This window comes from Callospermophilus lateralis, chromosome 13 (genome assembly GCF_048772815.1).
Source record: "Callospermophilus lateralis isolate mCalLat2 chromosome 13, mCalLat2.hap1, whole genome shotgun sequence".
Taxonomy (NCBI): Eukaryota; Metazoa; Chordata; class Mammalia; order Rodentia; family Sciuridae; genus Callospermophilus; species Callospermophilus lateralis.
Genome location: NC_135317.1, coordinates 4,959,213 through 4,985,542, shown reverse-complemented (window position 1 = coordinate 4,985,542; position 26,330 = coordinate 4,959,213).

The following is a 26,330-nucleotide window of genomic DNA, read 5'->3' as shown; positions in this document are numbered from 1 at the left end:
CTAGGCTCACTACTCAGAAGGCTCCAACTTACTGGCATCTCTGTTCTACAGCATTTTCATGAAACCCAGTCAATCAAGGCACTGTCTGGTATACTACTGATCAGCAATAGGACATGGAAATGTTTTCCAGTGCCACCTGGTCAAGGGAATGTCCAAAATTTCATGGTATTTATCTCGCCATTTTTCAAGGATGAATTTGGAGCCACTGTGGGTTTCCCATTCATCCAGGAACCATAAAATTTTGAGGAAGCTCATTTGAATGAAACCTCTGGAAAACTCTCACAGGCAAGGCTTCCCAAGAGGGGGCAAAAGGTCACATGAAGCCAGGCCCATTGAGGTCTACAATGTGAGATCCATGTGTGTTTTGTCTCTTAATTATGGCTGCCAACTCTTTAAAAATAAAATCATGTAATATCCTGGATGAGGTTCCCATGGCGATGTGGAAAGCCATCCTGGGCCTAGAACTCAGTTTCCAAGGGCGACTCTCATGCGTGGCCTCCTAAAATCCCAACACGACTTCATGGCAATACTTCTCTGAGTTCGGTTCCAGAACTCAGTCTTATGGGGTATCACACCAGAGTTCAACCCCAGGTGGACCCAGTCATCTCTTCCAACCACCAACAAATGACCACAATTAAAACCAAAACACTCTCAAATGGCCTTCAGCTTCTTCCATATAGACATTCAACATAAAATATATAACTGGTTCCAACTTTAAATAATGGATTGAATTGTTATCTGAAAATATACAGGAAATCTTATATTGATATACAATCATTCATTCCAACCAGTTATACATCTAATGGTAATATTAGGGTTATGTTTTATCATGAAGAGTGTGGGAGTTTTGCTTCAAATTTTTATGGAAATCGAAAATAATGTGTTTGGAAAGAAGTCTCATGAGAAGAACAGTCAAGAAACCTGGAGGAATACATGTGTTCTGAAGCAGGAAATGATTGAAAGTGAAACAAATGCCTATTAATCTGTGAACCTGTGGATGAAATATATATCCTATGGTGTGCATAAACTGAAGAAATAGTAATGTACCAGTGTTAAATAAAATGAACTTCAAAATACACATCATGTCCCATAGGAATCTATTTGCATTGATGTTAAACTGGGTCAGTTACTGTAGAAATATTAGGATTGTATGCACCATTCACTGAAGTTACTTTTCAGTACTAGGAAACAAATATGTATTTCAGGTGGATGTATATTTCTGAGAATAATCTTGTGAAAAGTTGATTATGAATCCACATACATGAACATGAATGAATTTAGGTAGTGTGTATAGGACACATATATTTTATATTTTGAAAAATTTGGAGAATATATATATATATATATATATATATATATGTATATATATATATATATATATATATACACACACACACACTCAAAACACAAACACAGACAATAAAAAGTAGCAATATATATGCCAATCGAAATTCTTCATGAAATATATATCATCCACTGATGCAAAAATATTTATTTTACTTAACATGGATTTATGTATAATATTTTTCTACTAGGAGGCTCCCCTGTAGGTTGAATTTTCAGTTCCAACAGCGTTTAGGAGAAGTGATCTCTTCTCACAATTTGAATCTGCTAAGTCAGCCACCTCACAAGAATATACGTGTCATACCAGGTAGGATTCTATATGTGCATATAAAATACATGTGGTGAATAGGCTACAGAGAAAGGGAGACAGGTATTCACATTTTTTTTAACTTTAAAAACACATGGAGAACTATTTCAATTAAAAATTAGCTAGATTTATAACACCTACCCTATATCATGCAAAAGGCAACTCCAACTATACACCATGCCTCCTCTGAACTGCTTGTATTTCTATTCTATTTGGGTTATTTTTCTCCATCATATTAGGATTAGTAATCATAGTCCAGTAGGGTATGGGTTAGTGCCAGGGGTCCCGGCTGGCAGGACACATCAACGTGGGCATCGAACATAGTTGGGGAGGAATGAAGAGACAAGAGACAGGAGAGATGACAGCCAGACAGGAGTTGTGATCAAGCTGCAAACTTTTATTGTTCTCACAGGGTATTTATATGCTGGCGATGGGAAAGCTCTCTTATCGGCAGTTGCTGGATGTCTTCACAGGGTTAGATAACCTCAGGATATTTCAGGAAGACAGATGGCGACAGGATGTCTCAGGGAGATAGATGGTTGTGGGATATCTCCCAGGCAGGATGTCTCCCAGGGGGTGTTTCTTGTAAGTGTCAGGCTATTCTTTGAAGGAGAACTTCCTCCTAGGCCCTGACATCTCCCCCTTTCTTATATAAAATATTTGACCTACATTACTGGCCATGTTTTTAGGGGGGGTTAGAGGCTCCGTTTCTCTAGGAGGCCTTAGAATATCTCCTGATCCGAGCGAGCATCTTTACTAGCAGATTTCGTGGTGGCCTTGGCATGTTTTTGGAGGAGATGGCCTTGAAGGGGAAGCATGCCAACTGCCATGCACCAGAGCGGGTCACTCAGAGGTCTTGTGTTTGGGGATCCGTGGATCCATCCTTTTGCAGTCCTTCCTGCACCCTCCGATATTATGGCCTAACGTCCTCACTCCATGGGTGCATCTTCCCCCAAGCCGAAGGGCCCATGGAGACGAACCCTTATGGCAAGGGCAGAAGATGGTTGGTCAGAGCTGTTACTTATAGTTTTATGTAAGAAAGAGAGATCTGTGCGAATGTAAACTTAAGAAATAAGCCTTTGAGAAGGGTAGAACATCCTTTTGACAGCGTGGTCTTCCATCTCCAGATGATGATAGTGGATCTCTATGGGCTTAGAGGCCATAATATTAATGTGTTCTTTAATAAATTGTACCACACTGTTTATAATGCAGGGTCCTATGGTCACCATTAAACGTAAACCCAACAAAGGGCCTAATAGGGGAAGAAGGTAGGGTAGAAATCCATTAAGCTTAGTCCAGAGGGGATTTTCAAATAGTTCTCTTCATCTCTTTTTTAGATCTTCTTGAAGCTGCTTAAATTTAGTGCATACCATGACTGATTTATTGGCATAAAAGTAGCATCATTCCCCTAAGGCCAATGAAATATCTCCCTGGTTAGCAGTCAGCAAATCTAAGCCTCGTCTGTTTTGAAGGAACACTTTTGCCAGGAAGTCTATTTGGTCCTACAAATCTTTAATGGTTTCTGATAGAGTTTGTACATCATTTTAAGTTGTTGAGACAGGCGATGGTAAGGGTGTATAGCCGTGCCTAAGCCAGTGTACCTGTGCCCACAGCAGCTGTTATTCAAAGGCTGGCAATAAGTGGTAAGGCCTGTATCGCCCGCCTCTGTCTTTTGACTAAGGTGTCTAGGCTAGAGGTTCGTCTCCTGGGACAATAGTTATATCAGGGAGTAATAAGGCAAGAACACAGCCACTGGTCCAATTCACTGGAAGCCCAGGGAAGGCCACATTTCCTCCACACATAACAACTGTGCCATTGGGGGGACAAAGAGATGGGATGGGTGAGGAATAATTTTGTACTGTTGAGCAATTTCCAAAGGAAGTAATTCCAAAATCCATATCATAGGTATTATTCTGCATCGCGTCTAAAAGACATAATGTAAAAGTGCCTATAGGCTGTACTTTAAAGGGAAATCCGGGTTGGCATGTATTATCATTGTCCATAGTAGAATTAATAGGAACTGCCATAGGCATGCTTGCCCCTGTTGTCATGCAGAGCCAGCAATTACCAGCAAGGGTGGGGTTGGAATTATTAAGGAAGGAGAAGGTAGTTTGCAAAATATCTAATGTATTGGTATCTAAACCTGGGAACTGGGATTTCGGATACATTAAGGGATGATATGTGAGCTCAGGGATTTGGGGTTTCAAAAGTTTGATTATCTGAGTATGCTTGACAGCATCAGTGGGTCCTCTACCATCAGAGACCCCTGTAGGGGCCTTAATAGGCCAGTAGGAAGGTTTTCCGACAGTGCCTTGGCACCCAGCTGACTGTAACTTGGTGTATTTGCCTTCTCCTCCCCGGTCAAAGAGAACGGGGTATAATGAATAGTGGTCCCCCCTGCTTCATGAGTTTTAGCTAGGGAGGCTTCAAAAAATCATTCTCCCTGCTTGTTAACACAAATTGAGGCCGACACATAACAAGAAACATGCATCGCCTGGGTATGCGTACGGGTTGCAGAACAATTTTGGAGAGCTTTACTTGTACTAGGGGGAATAATCTTTGGCTTGTTAACACATACCCATTTAGGCTGATGTACTCCTCTGAGTTTATGGTCAACCTCGGCACGGAGGTAAGCCCCCTTAGTCATGCAGTCAGCAGTCTGGTTCCAACTAGTGGGAGCCTGAGTCCAAGATCCTCCCTTGCATTCAGGGGGGGCGGGGGCAAAAAGGTACTCCATGATGTTGGAAGGTGGAGGGCCAAGGCCTCCGTGCACAAACCTGTTCAGCAGAAGTGCCTTAATCAGGATCCTCACACAGATTGTTGGATGGATCTGAAAAAGAGGGAAATTTGTACTCTGGGGGAGGGCCTCCGTCCCTGGGTTGAGGTAAGTCATTAACCTGTTTAACCAGGCGTTCTGCTAACCATCTTGGGGCTGCTAGCTCTTGGTCCAAAACACAAGCTGAGCCTCGTTCCCAGATGAGGACAGGATCTGGGCGTTTCCATTTATTTGTAAGGGGATTTCGCCACATAACAGGTGGGTGATCCGGATTGGAAAAGGGATGCCAGTGTCTGTCTGCAGCCGAAAGGCCTTCACTGTCTAGGGTAAGAAAAAAAAAGGGCAAATAGTGCATGGTTAAGGCAATGCCTGTGAGTGGTAAATACAAGGGCGGAAGCCTTAAGGCGGGATAGCCAAGTCTTTAAGGTAAGGTGGAACATTCCACAATGCCTTGGCCCTGAGATTTGTATTGAATTCCAGTAGTCTGACAAAATTGCAAGGTAGCACAAAACTGTTTAAACTTGGCACTGGTATATGGAGGACAATTATCTGTTTTAATATGTATTGGTTTACCCCTTATGGAAAAGGCTGAAACAAGAAGAGAAAGGACATCTTTGGTAGCCTCTCCAGAATGTGGTGATGCAAAAATAAAGTTGCTGAAGGTATCGATAGAAACGTGTATATATTTGGTTTTTCCAAATTCAGGAAAATGAGTAACATCCATTTGCCAAACCTGATTTGGCAGTAATCCTCGGGGGTTAACTCCCAAGTGTTGAATGGGGAGGAAGAGAGCGCAAGCAGGGCATTCTTTTACTATTTCTCGTGCCTGTTGCCTGGTAATTTTACAAAGTAATTGAAGGATCTGGGAATTTAGTTGGTGAAGATTGTTTAGCTCCGTGGCCTTTTGAATGGAGCCACCAAAAATTGGAAAGATGGTAGGAGTTGCTGCATCAGCTTGAGCATTACCTGTGTTAGAGGGCCGGAAAGATCAGAGTGTGCCCTGATGTGTCCTAAGAAAAATGGGTGTTGTTTGGCCTGAATTAGCTGCTGAAGCTGGTGAAGCAGAAAGGCCGCATTGGAAGAAGCTTTAATGGCTGGTGAAATCTCCAGCAGGGGCACAGAATGAGGAATGTAGGCACTGTCTGTATGAATATTAACAGGATTATCACAAAATATTATAAAAACTTGTGTTATGGCAAACAATTCCACAAACTGTGCTGAATGATAGACAGTATTAAAGGTGGTAGGCTGGTTATTGACAACAAAGACCGCACAGCCATTACTGGAACCCTCTGTAAAGACAGTAAGGGCTTGAGGACTGGGAGCCTTTTGAGTAATTTTGGGAAAAATAAATGGATGTATCTGGACAAAATGTAAAAGGGTGTCATTGGGGACGTGGTTATCAATTGTTCCCAAATGGCCTGATTGGGCAATACCCCATTCATCCACTCTCTGTAGTAAAAATTGGGTTTGGTCATTAGTATATGGAATTAAAATATTATCAGGGTCTTTGCCAAAATGTTGTCGAGAAAGCAAAGGACCTTTAATAATAATAGAAGCTACCTGAGCAAGATAAACGGTAATAAACTTGGAGGATGTGGTGGATAAATGGACCCAAAGCAAGGGTAAGCCTTTATTTTTAAAATATGGATATCACTGCCAAAATTTTTCTGAGGGTATATGAGGACAGTGTAAAAGAACCAGAACCAGAGGAAGGTTATAAGAAATTTGTGTAACAAACTGTTTGGCAATGGCTTCTGTGACTTGGTTTAATGCCTGTCATGCCTCGGGAGTAAGCTTTTGAGGGGAGGAGGGGTAGGAATCACCTCTGAAAATATCATTAAGAGGCAAAAGTAAACAAGTTGGTAATTTTAAATATGTTCTTAGCCATTGAATATCTCCCAGTAATTTTTGAGAATCATTAAGGGTGTGAAGATGGTCCACACGTAGTTGTATTTTAGGAATTTGGATCTGATTATCTTGAAGATAAGGCCCAAATAGGTATAAGGGTTTTGTATTTAAACCTTATCAGGAACTATCTGTAGTCTCAAGGTAGTGAGGGTTTTCTAAAGGTCCAAGTAACAATTATTAAGGTCATGGTAATTAGGTTTAGCAATTAAAAAATCATCCATATTATGTAAAACAAAATTGTGGTCATCACTCTCTCACAGGGTCTACTGCTTGAACAACTTATTTTTAGGAAAGACTAGGGCTGTTGGCCATACCTTGGGGAAAAACCTTCCATTGAAATCCCTGCATAGGGCCGTGGAAATTAATGCAAGGGAGACTAAAGGCAAAATAGGGTCTATCCTCAGGATGTAAAGGAATGGTAAAAAAGCAAACTTTTAAGTCAATAACCATTTTACAATAGTTTTTGGAAATAGCCACTGGTGTGGGAATTCCAGGCAGTAGTGCTCCCATCAGGCACATAACTTTATTAATGGCACACAAATATTGTAAAAGATGCCACTTGCCTGATTTTTTCTTGATAACAAAAATAGGAGTATTCCATGGTGAGGTTGAGGGCTCTACATGGCCGGCTGCCAGCTGTTCCTGCGCTAACATGCAGGCAGCCTCCAATTTTTTGGCTGGGTAAGGGGCCACTGATCCACCCACACAAGTGTCTGAGTCTCCCAAATAATTTTATCTGCATGGGGTACAGTGCCGCAGTCTCTGGCTTGGCACAAATCACGAGTCTCCACACAGCTTGTAGATTCAAACAGCAATTCTTTATTCCCGAACTCACACCGGCCGTCTACAAACACATTCTAGGGGAATCCACGTTCTCTGCCCAAATCCACTTCTCCCAAATCCACTACTCTCCCCAAATCCACTCCGCATGGGCTTCTGTCTCCCAAAATATACTGTCTGACCCTAAGCACTCAAGAGGAACTCAGCAGCAGGATACCCCCTATTCTAAAGGGGCAACACCCTAATCTCCTATTATGCTAAACCGCCCTATTCTAAAGGGGGAACACCCTAATCTCCTATTATGCTAAACCGCCCTATTCTAAAGGGGGAACACCCTAAACACGGATGCTGCCCTGGTCCTTGAGCAAGGTCACCTTTCAGAAGTCCTTCCACTAGACAGCATGGGAGTAAGCTGGCAAGGAATTTGTCATACCTACTTGGCTGATGGCTCCCAGCATCTCCCCCCTTCTGATTAATTAAACAACAAGTAATGTGGCTTAAGGACCGTGCCTGGTAGGTTGTCCAGTTCAACATATGGTTCTTACCCGTCATTGGAAAACTGACCTTTAGGCGTCAGCCTCCTGTCTTAGGTTGATACCACTGCAACTGGATCATACCCGTCACTGACTACCGGTCCAGCATACAGCCATACTTGTGGATAGGTCTATGCACCAGTGGGGGGGTGAGGTTCTTTGCCTCACCTCTGTTGGCCCCCAAATTTGGCCTTGGTGCCAGTGGGGGAGTGAGGTTAATGTGGCTTAAGGACCGCGCCTGGTAGGTTGTCCAATTCAACATATGGTCCTTACCCGTCATCGGAAAACTGACCTTTAGGCAACTGACCTTTAGGCGTCAGCCTCCTGTCTTAGGTTGATACCACTGCAATTGGATCATACCCGTCACTGACTGCCGGTCCAGCATATAGGCATTGGCCCCCAAATTTAGACCATCACTAGCAGAAGGGAGGAGGATACAGAAATGCCACAACACCAAGCCAATTGACAGTTCCTTTGGAAAAATTGCATCATTGGTGATACCATCAGCAAAGATATGCCAGCATTACCACAATTAACATGTGGTGCGCTGGCAAGGAAATAAAAATTGCATCACTGGTGACACCATCAGCAAAGATATGCCAGCATTACCACAATTTGCTGCACTAAATGTAGTTACATAGTCTAGGCAAGTTCTGCAAGCAGTTCAAAGTGGAGGAATCTATCAATATGTCCGTCTCCTCCCAAAGTCTGTTGCCTCCCAAAGTAAGTTGACTCCTTGATTGAGCATACTTGTTGAGTTATATTCATTGGGATGAAGATAGGAATTCTGACAATGATGCTAAAAAGACATTATCCTGAAAAGAATTATTAAATATAATGAAAAGGAAAGGTGAAAGTAAACAAACAGATCTGTTAACCTACTTAAAAAACAATCCTTAACAGCTGTTTACCTGATTTAAATTAGTAAACAAGCAGATCTGTTAACCACCTTTAAATAGAATCCTTAACAGCTGTTTACTTAATTTAAATTAAGCCATTTAAATCACGTGAATAAAAAATAAATAATTCGGATCCATTTTCTCATGAGCGCTCCTCATATATGAAATATGGACACACAGACATACAACACAAAACACAAATGTGCAAACAAACGTACAACACATAAGATAATAATAAAGGCCTTGTAGCTTTACCTAGGTGAAATCTCCATTGCAATGTTTAAAAACTCCATAGTCAAAAAAATAAAACTGATCAGAAAAACATTAACCTAGGTTTGTATGAGCTCAAAAAATAAAAATAGAGCCTTATGATGTGCAAAAATGCAATAATAAAATAGATATTGAAAAAAGCATCCTGGTTAATCACAGTCACAGATGTAAGAATGGCGAAGCTGGAGTTCTGGATATCAGCTCTTACGGATTTGAGTCAAATCATCTTCTTTTCGATCTGTAGAAATCGTTTTGGTTAGTCTTTCTGGAATCCAAATCGGCTGCTGTTCTCCCTGTGGAAACACACAGACAGAGCCCCGACTCCAGACGATTACTGGGTCAGGACCTTTCCATTGTCCTGTTAGAATATCTTTCCAAAGAACTTTAGGCTTATGCACATTTTTTGGATACATATGCCTTTCCGCAGCACTAAGTCCTGATGAATCCAAATTAAAAAATTTAGAGTAAAAAGCGTTATTTTAAGTTTATCTTTGGGGGATATATACCCCTTTCCAATTCCCTCTTTTTGCTTTAATAAGTACGTTTTAATAGTTTGATGAGCTCTTTCAACTATGCCTTGTCCCTGTGGATTGTATGGAATTCCTGTTATATGAGTAATACTAAATGATGAGCAAAATTGTTTAAAAGAGGTAGAGGTATAGCCAGGACAGTTATCAGTTTTTAACTGTTTAGGAACGCCCACAGTGGCAAAATTTTGTAAGCAATGAGCTATAACATCTTTAGTTTTTTCTCCGGCATGAAGGGAGCCCATCAAAAATCCAGAAGAGGTATCAACTGTAACATGTAAATATTTTAATTTTCCAAATTCTGGCAAGTGTGTGACGTCCATCTGCCAAATATAGTTAGGTATCTGTCCTCTAGGATTGACTCCAAGATTAACTTGTGGTAAAAAGGTCACACAATTTTGACATTGTTTTATTATATGTCTGACTTGTTTTTTAGTTATTTTAAAACGCTTTTGTAAAGTATTAGCATTAACATGGAATTTTTTATGAAAATTCGTAGCTTCTTCTAGTGTAGAGAAAATATGTATTTCATGTGTAGTTTTATCTGCTAAATCATTGCCCAAACTAAGGGCTCCAGGCAATCCTGTATGTGCTCTAATATGCCCTATAAAGAATGGATCTTTTCTGTCCCAGATTAGACTTTGTATAGTGGAAAACAAAGAGAAAACAGTAGAGGAAGGGGAAATTCTACCAGCATCTTCAAGAGATACTATAGCATTAACTACATACTGACTATCAGAAAATAAATTAAATACAGAATCTTTAAACATTAAAAAGGCTTGTAATACTGCATTAAGCTCTACCTTTTGAGCTGATTGTTTGGGTACTAAAAATGTAAAAGTTTGATCAGGGGTAACTACTGCTGCTGTACCATTATTTGACCCATCAGTGAATATATTTGGAGCATTCATGATAGGGGTTTTTCTTGTCATTTTTGGAAAAACTACAGGATGCTTAGACCAAAAAGACAACAAAGGATTAGATGGTAAGTGATTATCAAATGAAACATTAGATTTACACATGATTATTGCCCAAGTATTTAACTCATTAGCTAACTCATCAATTTGATCCATAGTATATGGAGTAATAATTTTACTGGGAGAAATTCCAAACACTCCCTTCGCTGCTTTTATTCCTTTGAGTATTAATTGTCCTACAGCCTCAGGATACCTAGTAAGAATACTGTTAGGAGAATAAGATAAATGTATCCACAATAATGGACCTTCTTGCCAAAATACTCCTGTAGGAATATTTTTTGTTGGTAGTACAACAAATAATAAAGGCAAACTTATATCAATTCTATCCAAATGTATATTTTCCATATATGTTTCAATAATTTTCAATGCCTTTCTTGCTTTAGGAGTTAATATGCGAGGTGAGTTTGGATCTGATGGACATTTTAGAATATCAAATAAAGGTCCCAACTCTCCTGTTGGTATGCCTAGATAAGGCCTTATCCAATTTATGTCTCCCAATAACTTTTGAAAGTCATTAAGTGACTTGAGTTGATCTATTCATATTTGAATTTTTGGTGGACGGACCATGGTTGAGGATAATAGAACTCCTAAATAATTAATTGGAAAATTTAATTGTACTTTATCTATTGCTATCTCTAGATTATAATTTTTTAATAAGTTTGTAAGTGTGGCATAACATTCCAGCAATATGTTTTTATCTTTATGTGCCAATAATACATCATCCATATAGTGAAATATTTGTAGTTCAGGATTTTGATTTCTAAGTGGCTGGATTACTTTGTTAACATATATTTGACACATAGTTGGGCTGTTAGCCATCCCTTGAGGGAGTACTTTCCATTCATATCTCTGATCAGGACCTTCATGATTTAATGCAGGGATAGTAAATGCAAAACGTGGACTATCCTTGGGATGAATTGGAATTGAAAAAAAACAATCTTTAATATCTATGGATAAAACATGCCAGGTTTTAGGCAAAGCAGACAATTGAGGAATCCCTGATTGAGCAGGTCCCATAATAACCATTTCATTATTAATGGCTCTTAAATCTTGCAATAATCTCCATTTACCAGATTTCTTTTTAATGACAAAAATGGGAGTATTATGGGAAGATATGGAAGGTTGTATATGTCCTTCCGCTAATTGTTGTTTGACCAGATCATGGGCTACTTTTATCTTTTCTTTAGTCAGGGGCCACTGAGGAACCCACACTGGTCTTTCTGATTTCCAAGTAATTTTTATTGTCTCAGTGGCCCTTTCTGAAAATCCAACCCATGTCTCTCTGTTCCTTAATCTATTTGAATTGGTGCTGCTATACCTTGTCGTTGTTTTCCTAATCTTTTTTCTTTCCTAAAACCTTGTCTAGCCCTAGTAGTGGGCACATTAGGATTTATGTTATTTGTTAATGTCAAACCTAATTGATCTAGGACATCTCGTCCCCATAAATTTATAGGAAGATGATAAAATACATATTGCTGTATAGTTCCCTCAAAACCTTCAGGATCCTTCCAATCTAATACCATTGCACTTCTATGGGGATTAGTAGCCACTCCTAGGCCTCGAAGCGTTTGAGTGGCTTGTTGTAATGGCCAATGTTTTGGCCATTCCTTACTAGATATGATGCTAAGGTCTGCACCTGTGTCCAGTAGCTCATTAAAGTCGTGTCCTTGAATATTTAGTTTTAACATTGGGTGAGAATCTAAATTTAAAGACAACATAGCCCAATCTACACCTGTGGAGCCTAATCCCCTGGAACCTCTTTTTACACTATGACTAGGAAATTTATTATGTAGGCTGGGTATTATTAACAACTGTGCTACTCTATCTCCTGGTGAAATTACTGATATACCTCTTGGAGAACTAGCTATAATTTTTATTTCACCTACATAATCGGGATCAATTACCCCAGGACTTATCATAAGTCCTCTTAATGTAGATGAACTACGTCCCAATAATAAGCCTACTGTCCCTTGGGGAAGAGGTCCTTTTATCCCTGTGGGAATGATTTGAACTCCCATCTCTGGAGTTAGTACTGCTCTGGCAGAGGCGCAGATGTCCAACCCTGCGCTCCCTCGGGTTTGTCTGATGAGGGATTAAGGGTCAGGAACCGACACTAATAATCAGAATACCCAAGTCCATATGTATTTGTTTTTTTCATGGGTTTTATAGTCCCCACCAGTCCTTGTCTCAGTCTCACAAGGCCTGTACCAGGGACAAAATTTATACGAAGCATTTGATGAGTCACCATGGAAGTCAGACTGGCAAGAATAACTTCCATTTGACTCAAAATATCTCGGCCCCATAGGTTAACAGGGAGGTCAGGAACAATGAAAGGAGTGACAGTCACCTTATTACCCTTTTTATCAGTCCAGATAAGAGCCCTAGAACTGACATGGGGATTTTTTGACTCTTAACCCTTTTAGGTCATTCAAAGATGGGGTGATGGGCCAACCTGATGGCCAGTATTTGTGAGAAATAATTGTGGCATCAGCTCCAGTATCTAGAATTCCTTGGAATTCCTTTCCTTCAATAAGTAAGGTAAGGGTGGGTCTATTGTGAGAAATGGGCTGAACCCAATATACATCAGAGGAGCCGAGGGAGGCTGCCCCCTGTTGTAGGTTTGGGCGGTGGAAGTGCCTCCTGAATCCAGGGGAAGGAATATTAATTGTGCAAGTCTTGTTCCTGCTGGGATGGCAGCAACTCCATTAATAGCTGTGGCCAGTATTTTTATTTCTCCAGTGAAATCATTATCATTAATGCCAGGGAAGACCTGAACACCATTTAAGGTAGCAGAGGCTCTTCCAAGAATAAGGGCACTCGTATGAGATGAAGGGGGACCCATAATTCTAGTGGGTATTATCTGGTGCCCTTGCATTGAGTCTAATATTGTATTGGTGGTGGCACAGAGGTCCAATCCTGCGCTGCCTGGGGTGGCTAGTTGGAGGGAGGCAATTGTGGTGAAGAATTTTGTGGTAGGTTTGGAGTTTGGGAGGGAACAAACCATATTGCCCTGGTTTTGTCCTGGGGGAGGTCGTGGCCAGGGGATGGCCCCGCAGGGAGTTTCCTGAGAAGCAGGAAGAAATAGTCTGTCTGAGGCCATTTGTCTTAGATATACACTTACTGGACCAGTGATGACATTTACCACATCTAGAACAAAGGGTAGCTGAAAGCGGTTTAGCCCCAGTTTGAGGAGACGATATTCCTAGGCTTTGTTTGCCTTTCGGACACTTGCGTGCAAAATGGCCAGGTTGTTTACAAGTAAAGCAAGTACATGAGCCAGGATTGTGAAAGGCCTTGGTAAAGGGGGCACGTAGGGCGAGACCCATGGCATGGGCTGCACCCACCCCTGCACAGAGTCTAATAAAGTCAGAAAGTTTCCCTTTTTCCTTATGTGGTCGAAGAACATCCTGACATGCCGGGTTGGCGTTTTCAAAGGCAAGATGTTTTACAAAAGTTCTTTCGCTTTCGCTTGGTCCAAGCAAGCATTCTGCAGCTAGGTTAAGCCGCGGAACAAAGTTTCTATAAGGGTCGTTGGGTCCTTGTCAAATTTTTGCCAAAGAAGTCGTAGCCGAGCCCGTTTGAGGGAGGCATCTCCAAGCATGTAAGCCAGCCATCTGAATCTGCGCCAAAAGTCCAGCAGGGAAACGTGCCTATTTAGTTTTAGTGTCAAATGGTGCATAGCCCACTAGCTTAACATAAGTTCAGGATTTAGAGGAGGCCTTAGTTAATTTTTCTTGAGCAGTTTCCTGACAGTGCTCCTTGAAATCTGCATTCCATAACAGGAAATCTCCGGCACTGAGGGTAGCTCGGTCTAAAAATTTCCAATCATTGGGAGTAAGCCATTGTGCGCTGTGGCTTTCTAATAAAGTCAACGTGTAGGGCACAGTGGGGCCATTGTAAGCACAAGTCTTTTTATGTTTTTCAAGAAACGCAGGCTTAATTTTTTGTAGACACTCTGGGTTCCTTCCTGCCTAGGAGTGAACTCCTCATCCTCTGAGTCCTGATCTCCTTGATCCATTTCCCCCGCTTCCTCCTCTTTATCCTCGTCTAAGTCTTTGACCTCAGACTGGGCAGGCTTATCTATCTGACTGCGGGTGACTGGGAAGGCGAGAACAGGCTGATGGAGCGGCTTAGCCTTTGTATTAGACCGCTGTGGGCCAGCTTGCATTGACTCCGTGCCTAAGGCTAATGAACAGAGCTCAGAGTCAAGGGATCTTAATTCTTTTAAAAGTTTGATCTGTTCCCATCTATGTTGGAGAGACTCTCACAAGGGAGCCAGGCTAGGCAAGGGAAGTGGGGAAAAAATATCTGGGTGGCATTTTGCTCCTGAAGGGCTGGAGCACAAAAGGCAGGAGGGATATACGAGGTAGGTAGATGTGTAAGTCCTATAGCCTGTGGCAGGGTCCTGAGAGGTGGCGCATCTTCTGAATGGTAGCTTGCTGCTTCCTTCTCTAAGGTAGCCTCCGTCCCAGGGGTCAATGTGTCTCTGGGATTTTAAACTCGATAAAGGCGTTTGGTAACCATTGGAGCCTTATTCATTAGGGTGGTATTTTGAGGGGGACCAGGAAGGTTCTCAGGGTCCTGGGGAGACTGAGAAGGGTCAATGTCTATACTAACTCATGGGCATGCCATGGGGAGACGAGAGGTGTTTTGCATAGTCTCTTCTCCAATCCTGACAAGTTGTAAGGTACCATTGTCAAAGGGTGAACTTTTAAGAATTTCATTAATTAAGTTCCAGTAGGAAAAGGTGGGAACTGGCACTTTTTCTGGGCCAAAGGTTTCATAATAATCTTTTAAACAGTCTCTTACTCTAAGCCATCTTTTACCATCAATGGTCACTTCAAGGTGAAACCATGGACACAATTCTCCTATGTATTAGAAGAAAAATTTTAAGTCCTTTTTTCTTAACACGCACCCCCCATGTCTTGAAGGACTCCTTGAGGCCTGACAAAAACAAATCATGTGACGAAACTGCTTGTCCCATGGTGGGTCACTCACCGTGCGTCATCCCCACTCTCCTCCTGGATCTGTCTCTTGGTGGTGTCTGCTGAGGCAATCGCGAGCTCCACTTGATGAAGTCTTCCAGGAGGACGGGGTTCCCAATCAGTGAAAGGCTCGAGCCCCAGTCAGTGGGTGCCAGTAGTCCCGGCTGGAAAGACACATCAACAGGGGCAGCGAACCTAGATGAGGAGGAATGAAGGGACAAGAGACACGAGAGATGACAGCAAGACAGGAGTTCTGATCAAGCTGCAAACTTTTATTTTTCACACATGGGCATTTATATGCTGGAGATGGGAAAGCTCTCTTATCCGAAGTTCCTGGATGTCTTCACAAGGTGAGATAAACTCAGGATGTTTCAGGAAGACAGATGGCAACAGGATGTCTCAGGGACACAGTTGGCTACAGGATGTCTCCCAGACAGGATGTCTCCATGGGGGCTGTTTCTTGTAAGTGTCAGGTTATTCTTTAAGGTGAATTTCTTCTACCCCTGACAGTCAGGGATTCAGTATTTCGAATGGAAAATTGGAAAAAGAATCCAATGTGTATTCAGAACAATGCCATGATATTACCTTCATCCCAAGTAAGACACAATTAGAGGAGAAGAGTTAGAAAATCTGTGAATACACATCTGGAATGGAAAATGCTCAGGAGTTCACAACTTTGGAGGTGGTATAGGAGTTTCCCAAAGTAAGGGACAGTGTAAAAACTCCACAAACATGGAGCTCTGCCGGCCTAAAGATTTCTTGAGAAACTTCATCTGAGGTTGTTTTTAGGAGCTTTAGCTTCCTTTGTAGTGAGACGATCAAAGCTGGGTCGGCATCTATGTGATCTCGAGGACATTGTTTCTTATTTTCCAATGAACATGAGGCAGCAGTGCTGAATTCTCTCTTTGTAGGTAAACTGTGGCCACTGGTGGCTAAGAGTCTCCCAGTGTGGAATGTGAAGCCATTGGTCATCCTCCAATTTTTGTGGTGTTTCTTGCAGCTGCACTGGGAGTTTGATATTTGCTACATGAAATACAAGAAGTTCAACTGGGACACAGTGATGGAGGGAGTTCTGTCACGTGTGGTGGGTAAGGGTCTGCAGGAGAATGCACCAACAAGCCTTCTATCCCACATAGCTTGCCCCCTTGACCATAGCAATCTGATTGTAAACTTTGCCCTGAATCCTCTCCATATAACAAGATGCCTTTACATACAAGGGTCTGTGGCTTGTACCATGTCAGTCACAAACCATTTGGAAGCAAAGGGCAGATGCAGATGACTCGACCACAGATGTTTTAACACACACCTGCACACCACTGCTCTAGGCCGACTACTCAGCAGGCTCCAAATTACTGGCATCTCTGTTCTACACCATTTTCATAAAACCCAGTCAATCAAGGCACTGTCTGGTACACTGATGGTCATCAATAGGACATCCAAAGGTTCTCCAGGGCCACCTGGTCATGGGAATGTCAAAAATTTAAAGGTATTTATCTAGCCATATTTCAAGGGTGAAGTTGGAGGCACTGTGGGTTTCAATTCATTCAGGAACGATTAAATGGAGAGGAAGCTCATTTCAATGAAAGCTCTAGAGAACTATCACACACAAGGCTTCCCAAAGACAGGCCAAAGGTCCCATGAAGCCAGTCCTATTGAGGTCTACAATTTGAGGTCCATGTGTGTTTTGACTTGCAACTATGGCTGCAAGTCTTTAAGAATAAAATCATGTGAGATCCTTCCCGAGATTCCCAGTGCTCTGTAGAAAGCCAACCTGGGCCTAGATCTCAATTTCCAAGGGCGACTCTCATGCGTGACCTCCTAAAATCCCAACACAATACAAGGCAATACTTCTTTGAGGTAAGTTCCAGAACTCAGTCTCTAAGGAGAATCACACCAGTGTTCAAGCCCAGGTGGACCCAGTCATCTATTCCAACCGCCACACAAATGATCGCAATTAAAATCAAGACACTCCCACATGGCCCTCATTTTCTTGCATATAGACACTCATCATAACCTCTGGCTGGAGGTTTCCATGAGGGGCACAGCCCAAGACAGTGTCCAAAATAAGCTCCCTTGCATCCATTTGCCTAAAGTCAGTGTGGCCGGGACATCCTTCCTGTGAACCAGGAGTGTTCAAAGAGGCCTGCCGTTAATATTGCACTTATTCTATATTTTAAGGCCTACTGACTGTGGGGTTTAGATTCTTTATGTTAATTGGAGTCATGAGAAAACCCAAGAACCTATGGTCTAGTGTGTGCAGGGCTTTGAAGAACTCATTTGACCGAAAGGATCTGTATTCTCAATGATGGAAGTCAGAAACCTTACAGAGGAAGGCGAGAGACTTCATCCAAAATGACTGCTCTTTTGGATTTTTGATTTGGATGCACACATGGGATTTTTCTTTAGATCCATCAGGTGCTGAGAATCTAAACCACAGCCTCACACAGGGCCAAGAGGCTGATTCAGACACATCCCTTTCCAAAGCAATTAAGAAAGAGCAACAGGTAATGTCCATACATTTCCATTTGAAAACTGTTTTCTTCAGGCTTCAAAAAGGCGTAGCCTGAGGCAAAGACCTTCCTGACATTCAGGGCAACAGAAGGATATGTAAGCAAAAGGCCCAAAGCGGGGTTTCTCCACTGAGACTTTCCTGGTCACACTGATATCTGAGTTTTCTGAGATGCTCATCATTTCCTTCAGCTCTCTAGTGCATGGCCATATCACAGAGCGTGGAGGTCGCACATATCTTGGACACAATACCATGAGCATATTCTGGAGATTGCCCATAATTCAGGTAGAGAACAGGAACTTAAGAAGGTATTAGGTGTTGCCCATCCATTAGGCAAGCCGCAGACCATTCATAAATTGGGCAGAATGAATGCTGGGAAGATTTCTACTAGAAAGGACACATGTATTTATGCATTCTCTTTTTTATTGTCTACAACCATGGACACAGTGGGATACACAGACATAGAAAGACTTGCCTTGTCAAACGACTTACTAGAATCGGTTCACACCAAATCAAACAAACCGACTTTCTTACCTATACTCAGAACATGAGACAAAACCACAAACCAATACCCACCCCCACACCCACACAGACCCCCAAGTAAGTCTGTGACAATACCGAGTGTTGTTTGATGGTGGACCATAATAAATTCCCTCATAATGACTGTCCTCTCTCAGATCTAGTCTCTGTGGCCAACTTTGTAAAGCTGTAAGGAGCCAGTGGTGAGCCACTATCTGCTTTCTCAGGAAAGGCCCCTCTTCAGACCTTCCTGGCATTTGGCCATCCCCACATAAGTAGGTACCAAGAAAGACTGACTCTGTCTTTGCTAAATCCGAAAAAGTTTGACCACTGGGACTGGGACTGGGACTGGTTCTGGATGCCTGGCTTCCTGGATCCCAAGTTCAGAGAATTCCATCACCAAGGAAGTGAGGTGAGGTCACTTCCTTCAGGAACTGAATGAGGTCCCTACCTCGGCAACCACTTTTTTCTAACAGTTGCTTTCAAGGGTCCCATGAGATGGAGGCTGCACCTACTTACTCTGACATTTTCACAAGTTAGAATGGTATACAACCATAGGCACCCAGGAACAGCTCTCCACAAAGGCCTGGTTTGCTGCATTTCTTTACATTAAGAAGAGAGAGGCTGATTCTGACACAACCCTTCATCCTGACCAGGTTGTTTGCCATGGAAGATGACTTTTGCTCTCTGAGGTTCTTAATAGCTGCCTACATCTTCTCCAGGGATCATTTCTTTAATGATCTTTGAGGTTCTCAGCAGGTGAAAGTTTCTTTAATTTCTGTCTTGTAAGACCAACTCTGTCCCTGCTCTTCTGTAAAGTTAGATTGAGGGAAGAGTGTATGGTTAGGGTTAATAACATGTTCAATCTGTGTTAGGAACTATTCTGCTGGATGAATAATGTTATTGGGAACCTACGATATTTATAAGAATATGTAGGTGAAATATATGTATGAAAACAAAAGTCTAAGATTTGAAGCCCTGAAAGGCATTGGGCCCTTCATTGGGATACTTAGTGTTGACTTACTTTTTGCACAGATGTCTCAGAAAAATCCATATACAATGGCATAGGACCTTGTACATTGGATGATTGAATGTGGAACAGAACATCCAGTCAAAAAGGTATAGTAGGTAAGATTAGGAAGATAGTTGGTAGGTTTTGGAAGGAGAGTGAGTATAGGATTTGGAAAAAAAAACTTCTTTAGCAATAGGGTTTCTGTTAGAGGGTGAAGGTAAATGTCAGCACATATGAAGATTCAGTCACAATGATGAACTTTGGAAAATATGTAGGAAATCAGATAATAATAGAGACATTACAAAATCAGGGAAAGTATAAAGTGAGTGATAGGATTAGACATTTTGAACAGGGTTGAGTTTGAATATATAATCTTAGGAAGAAACAAATATGTAGTCACCAATAGGATTGACATTTGAGAGCATTAGGCAACGTGGACATGGATGTTTTTAGTAATCCCTGTTCACTTTCCTTTTAGGCTTTGGTACAATCATAAGTGTGACCTTTGCATTTTGTGTCCAGAGTATTACTGTGATAAAATGTATATGTAGATCGCGTGACATGAGTATTTCTTCCAGCATTTCTGGGGGCAATGTTTTGAAGTCCTATAAATTAGTATTGGTGGTACAAAGAGGTGTACACTGTGTCTATGAATATAGAGATACTGCATGAATAGACCACATTGTGAATAAATAATATAACTTGTCCCACTTTAAATAATAGATTGAATTGATATCTGAAAATATATAAGAAATCTTATATCGATATACCATCATTCATTCCAACCAGCAATACATCTAATGGTAATATTAGGGTTATGGTTTATCACGAAGTGTCTTTGAGTTTTGCTTCAAAAGTGATCATGGAAATCGAAAATAATGTGTTTGGAAAGAAGTCTCAAGAAAAGACCCATTAAAAACATGGAGGAATACATGTGTTCTGTAGAATAAAGTGATTGAAAGTGAACAAAATGCCTAAAAATTTGCAAACTTTTGGATGAAATATATTTGCTATGATAAGCATAAACTGAAGAAATAGTAATGTACCAGTGTTGAATAAAATAAATGTCAAAATGCACAACATGTCCTATAGGAATCTACTTGCATTGATGTTAAACTGGTTCAGTTACCGTGGAAATATTAGGATTTGTATGCACATTCACTGAAGATAGTTTTCAGTACTAGGAAACAAATATGTATTTCAGGTGAATGAATAATTTTGAGAATACTCTTGTGAAAATTTGATTATAAATACACATACTTGAATATGAATGAGTTTAGGGAGTGTATAACAAGACATATATTTCATGTTTTGAAAAATCTGGAGAGTGTGTGTGTGTGTGTGTGTATATATATATATATATATATATATATATATATATATATATATATATATATATATACACAAACACACAGACATTAAAAATAGCATAATATATTCCAATTGAAATTCACCATGAAATATATGTCATCTACAGATCCACATATATTTATTTTATTGAATATGGATTTGTGTATAATGTTGTTCAACAAGAAAGCTCACTCATAGATTGAATTTTCAGTTCCAACAGCGTTTAGGAGGAGTGATCTCTTACAATTTGTATCTGCCAAGTCAGTCACCTCACAAGAATGTACGTGTGGTATCAGGTAAGATTCTATAATTGCATGTAAAAATACATGTGCTGAATAGGCTACAGAGAAAGGGATGCCTTGACATTACAATCACCGAGACTAAGGCACAATTAGAGGAGAAGAGTTAGAAAATCAGTGAATAAATATCTGGAATGGAATATGCTCAGGAGTTCACAATCTTGAAGACGGTAGAGGAGATTTGAAAAGTAAGGGACAGGGAAAACAGTCCACAAACATGGAGCTCTGGTTCCCTAAATCCTTCTTGAGAAAATGACTCTGAGTTTGGGCACTTGAAATATATGTTGTTGTCGGGAGATTTAGCTTCCATTGTAGTGAGACAATCAAAGCTGTGTCTGCATCTATGTTACCTGGAGGACATGGTTTCTTATTTTCCACTGAATATGTGGCAGCAGTGCTGAATTCTCTTTTGTAGGTAAACTGTGGCAACTGGGGGATAAGTGTATCCACATGTGGACTGTGAGGCCATTTGGTCATCCTCCACTTTTCGTGGTGTTTCTTGCTGCTGCACTGGGATTTTGGTATTTGCTTCATGATATACAAAGAATTCAACAGTTACCCGGTGCGTGAGTAAGTTCTGTCACTTTTGGTAGGTCAGGGTCTGCAGGAGAATGCACCAACCAGGCTTATATCCCACATGACTTGCCCCCTTGACCATAGCAACCTGATTCTAAACATTGCCCTGAATCCTGTCCATATAACAAGATGCCTTTACATACAAGGGTCTGCTGGCTGCACCAAGTCAGTCACAAGCCATTTGGAAGTCAATGGAAGATTCACATGGCCCCACCACAGTTGTTTTATTACACACCTGCCCACCACTGCTGTAGGCCCACTCCTCAGCAGGCTCCAATTTCCTGGTATCTCTGTTCTGAACCATTTTCATGAAAACCAGTCAATCAAAGCACTGTCTTGTAATCTCATGATCAGCCACAGCATATCCAAAGATTCTCCAGTGCCACCTGGTCATGGGAAGTTTAAAAATTTCTTGGTATTTATCTAGCCATTTTTCAAGGTTGAAGTTGGAGGCACTGTGTGTTTCATTTCATTCTGGAACTATTAAATGGTTAGGAAGCTCATTTCAATAAAATCTCTGGAGAAGTCTCACAGGCAAGGCTTCCCAAACAGTGGCCAAATAATCACATGAATCAAGGCCCATTAGGATCTACATTGTGACATCCATGTGTGTTTTGACTCTCATATATGGCTGCCAAGTCTTTCAGAATAAAATCATGTGGTAACCTGGCTGAGATTCCCAGTGCTCTGTGAACAGCCACCCTGGGCCTAGATCTCATTTTCCAAGGGTGACTCTCATGTGAATCCTCCTAAAATCCCAACACAATTCATGGCAATACTTCTCTGAGGTGAGGTCCACAACTCAGTCTCTAAGGGGAATCACAACAGAGTTCAAGCCAAGGTGGACCCAGTCATCCCTTCCAACGGCCACACATGACCACAATTAAAACCAAAACACTCCCACATGGCCCTCATCTTCTTCCATATAGACACTCATCATTACCTCTGGCTTGAGGTTTCCATCAGGGGCACAGCCCAAGACAGTGTCCAAAATAACCTCCATTGCCCCTCATTTGCCTAAAGTCAGGGTGGCCTGGACACTCGTCCGTGGAACCAGGAGTGATCAAATAGGCCTGCTGTTAATATTGCTTTGCTCCTCCAATTTGAGGCCTACTGACTGTCAGGTATAGATTCTTTATGTGATTTGGATTCTGGAAAAATCCCAAGCACCTATGGGATAGCCTCTAAAGGGCTTTGGAGAACTCATTTGATCCAAAGGTTCCTATTCTCACTTGATGGAGGTCAGGAACCTTACAGGGGAAGGCGAGAGACTTCTTCCATAATGACTGCTCTTTTGGCCAATTTAGTTTTGGATGCAAATATGGGATTTTCTTTACTTCCATCATGTGCTGAGAATCTAAGCCAAAGCCTAACACTTGACCTAGTCATATCCCTTTCCAATGCAATTAAGCAAAGAGTCACAGGTGATGCCCATTGATTTCCATTTGAAAACTGTTTTCTTTAGGCTTCCCAAAGGGGTGTCCAGAGGCAAAGACCTTCCTGACATTGAGGGCAACAGAACAATAGGTAACCAAAGCAGTATTTCTCCACTGAGACTTTCCTGATCACACTGATATCTGAGTTTTCTTAGATGCTCAAAATTCCCTTCAGCTATCCAGTACATGGCCATGTCACAGAGCTTGGTGGTGGTACACATCTTGGACACAAAACCATGAGCCTATTCTGGAAAGTGGCCAGAATTCAGAAAGAAAACAGAAACTTAGGAAGATATCAGGGGTTGCCCATCGATAATGCAAGCCACAGTCCATTCATAAATGGGAAGTATGAATCCGGGAAAGCTTTCTACTAGACAGGACACATGCATTGAAGCATTCTCTTTTCTAATGTCTACAACCACGGACACAGTGGAATACACAGACCTAGAAACACTCGCCTTTTCAAACGACTTACTAGAATCAATTAACTCCAAACCAAACAAACTGCATTTCTTACCTATTCTCAGAACATGAGACAAAACCACAAACCCACACCCACACCCACAAATGCACCTCCTTCCCCCAAGTAGGTCTGTGACTATCCGGATTGTCCTCTGACTGGTGGGCCATACTATGTTTCCATGAAATGGCCTGTTCTGTCTCAGATCTGTTCTCCTTGTCCAACTCTGTGAAGTTGACAGGAGCCAGCGGTGAGCCACAACCTGGTTTCTCAGGAAAGGGCCCTCTTCAGAGCTTTACTGGCATTTGGCCATCCTCACAGAGGTAGGTACCAAGAAAGACTGACTCTGTCCTTGGTAAATCCAAACAAGTGAGATCACTGGGACTGGGACTGGGACTGGATCTGGTTGCCTGGCTTCCTTGACCACATGTTCAGAGATTTCGAACACCAAGGAAGTGACGTGAGGTCACTTCCTTCAGGAATTGAATGAGGTCACTGCCTTGGCAAACCCATTGTCCTAATAGTTGCTTTCAAAGACCCCATGAGATGGAGGCTGCGCCTACTTCCTGTGACACTTTCACAAGTTAGAATGGTATATCATCCATAGGCACTCCAGAACAGCTCTCCACACTGGCCTGTTTTGGTCCATCTTCTCTACATTAAGAAGAGAGAGGCAGATTCAGACACATCCCTTCATCCTGACCAGGTTGTTGGCCATGGAAGGTGACTCTTACTCTCTCAGGTCTTTCATTGCTGCCTATATCTTCTACAGAGATCATTTCTGCATGGACGTTTGAGGTTCTCAGCAGGTGGAAGATCCCCTAAATTCCTGTATTGTAAGACCAACTCTTTACCTGCTCTTCTGTAAAGTTAGATTGAGGGAACAGTGTATGGTTAGGGTTAATAACATGTTCGATTTGGGTTAGGAATTGTTCTGCTCTATGAATAATATTATTGGGAACCTGCGATATTTATAAGACTAAAGAGGTGAAATATAAGTATGAAAACAGAAATCTAGGAACAATTGGAAGCCCAGAAGGTCATTGGGCACTTGATTGGTATACATAGCTTTGAATTACATACTGCACAGATGTTTCAGTTAAATAGATAATCATGGGAATAGTACCTTGTTCATTGGATCATTGAATATAGAAGTGAACATCCACTCAAACTGGGATAGTTGGTAGGATAAGGAAGATAGTTGGTAGGTTTCAAAAGAAGACTGAGTAAAGCATTTGGACCAAAAGTTCTTTAGCAATGGGGATTCAGTGAGAGAGTGAATGTCAATGTCAGAACATGTGAAGAGTCATTCACAATGATGAACTGGACAAAAGGTGTAGGATAGCATTTATCAATAGAGACATTAGGAAATCAGGCAAAGTTCAAAGTGTGTGATAGGAAAATACATTTTTAACAGGGTTGAGGTTGAATATATAATGTTAGGAAGAAACAAATATGTAGTCACCAATAGCAATGATATTTGAGAGTGTTAGGGAACAAGGACATGGATGATGTTAGTAATACATGGTCACATTCAATTTAGGCTTTGGTACAATCATAAGTGTGACCCTTGTATTTTGTGTCTGGAATATTACTGAGATAAATATATATGTATATCAGGTGAGTAGAAAATTCATCATGAAATATATATCATCTACAGATCCAAAAATATTCATTTTACTTAACATGGATATATAGGTGAAATATAAGTATGAAAACAGAAATCTAAGTAAGATTTGAAGCTCAGAAGTGCATTGGGCAATTGATTGGGATACGTAGCATTGAATTATGTTCTGCATACATATCTCAGATAAATCGATAAACAATGGCATAGGACCTTGTACCTTAGATGATTGAATGTAGAAGAGAACATCCACTCAAAAAGGGATAGTCGATAGGATCAGGAAGATAGTCAGTATGCTTTTGAAAAAGAGTGAGTATAGGATTTGGACCAAAGTTCATTAGCAATAGGGTTTTGGTTAGAGAGTGAATGTCAATGTCAGCACATTTGAAGGGTCAGTGACAATGTTGAACTGGGGAAAATATGTAGAAAAGCAGATATCAATAGAGACATTAGGAAATCAGGCAAAGTATAAAGTGAGTAAAAAAAATAGACATTTTCAACAGTTTTGAGGTTGAATATATAATCTTAGGAAGAAACAAATATGTAGTCACCAATAGGATTGACGTTTGAGAGGATTAGGCAACCTGGACATGGATGTTTTTAGTAACCCATGTTCAGTTCCCTTTTAGGCTTTGGTACAATCATACGTGTGACTTTTGCATTTTGTGTCCTGAATATTACTGTGATAACATGCATATGTAGAATCAGTTGACATGAGTATTTCTTCCACTATTTCTGGGAGCAATATTTTGAAGATGTATAAATTAGTATTGGGTGTACAAAGAGGTGTACCCTGTGTCTATTAATATAGAGATAATGCATGAGTAGACCATACTGTGACCAAATAATATAACTAGTTCCACTTTAAATAATGGATTGAATGGATACCTTTAACTAAGTAAGAAATCTTATATTGATATACAATCATTCTTTCCCACCACTTATACATGTAATGGTAATATTAGGGTTATGGTTTATCATGACGTGTGTGTGAGTTTTGCTTCAAAAGTGATAATGAAAATCGAAAATAATGTGTTTGGAAAAAAGTCTCATGAAAAGAGCAGTCAAGAAACATGGAGGAATACATGTGTTCTGTAGCAGGAAGTGATTGAAAGTAAAACAAATGCGTATAAATTATCTAAATTGTGGATGAAATATGCATCCTATTATGTGCATAAACTGGAGAAATAGTAATGTACCAGTGTTGAAAAAAAATGAACGTCAAAATACACATTA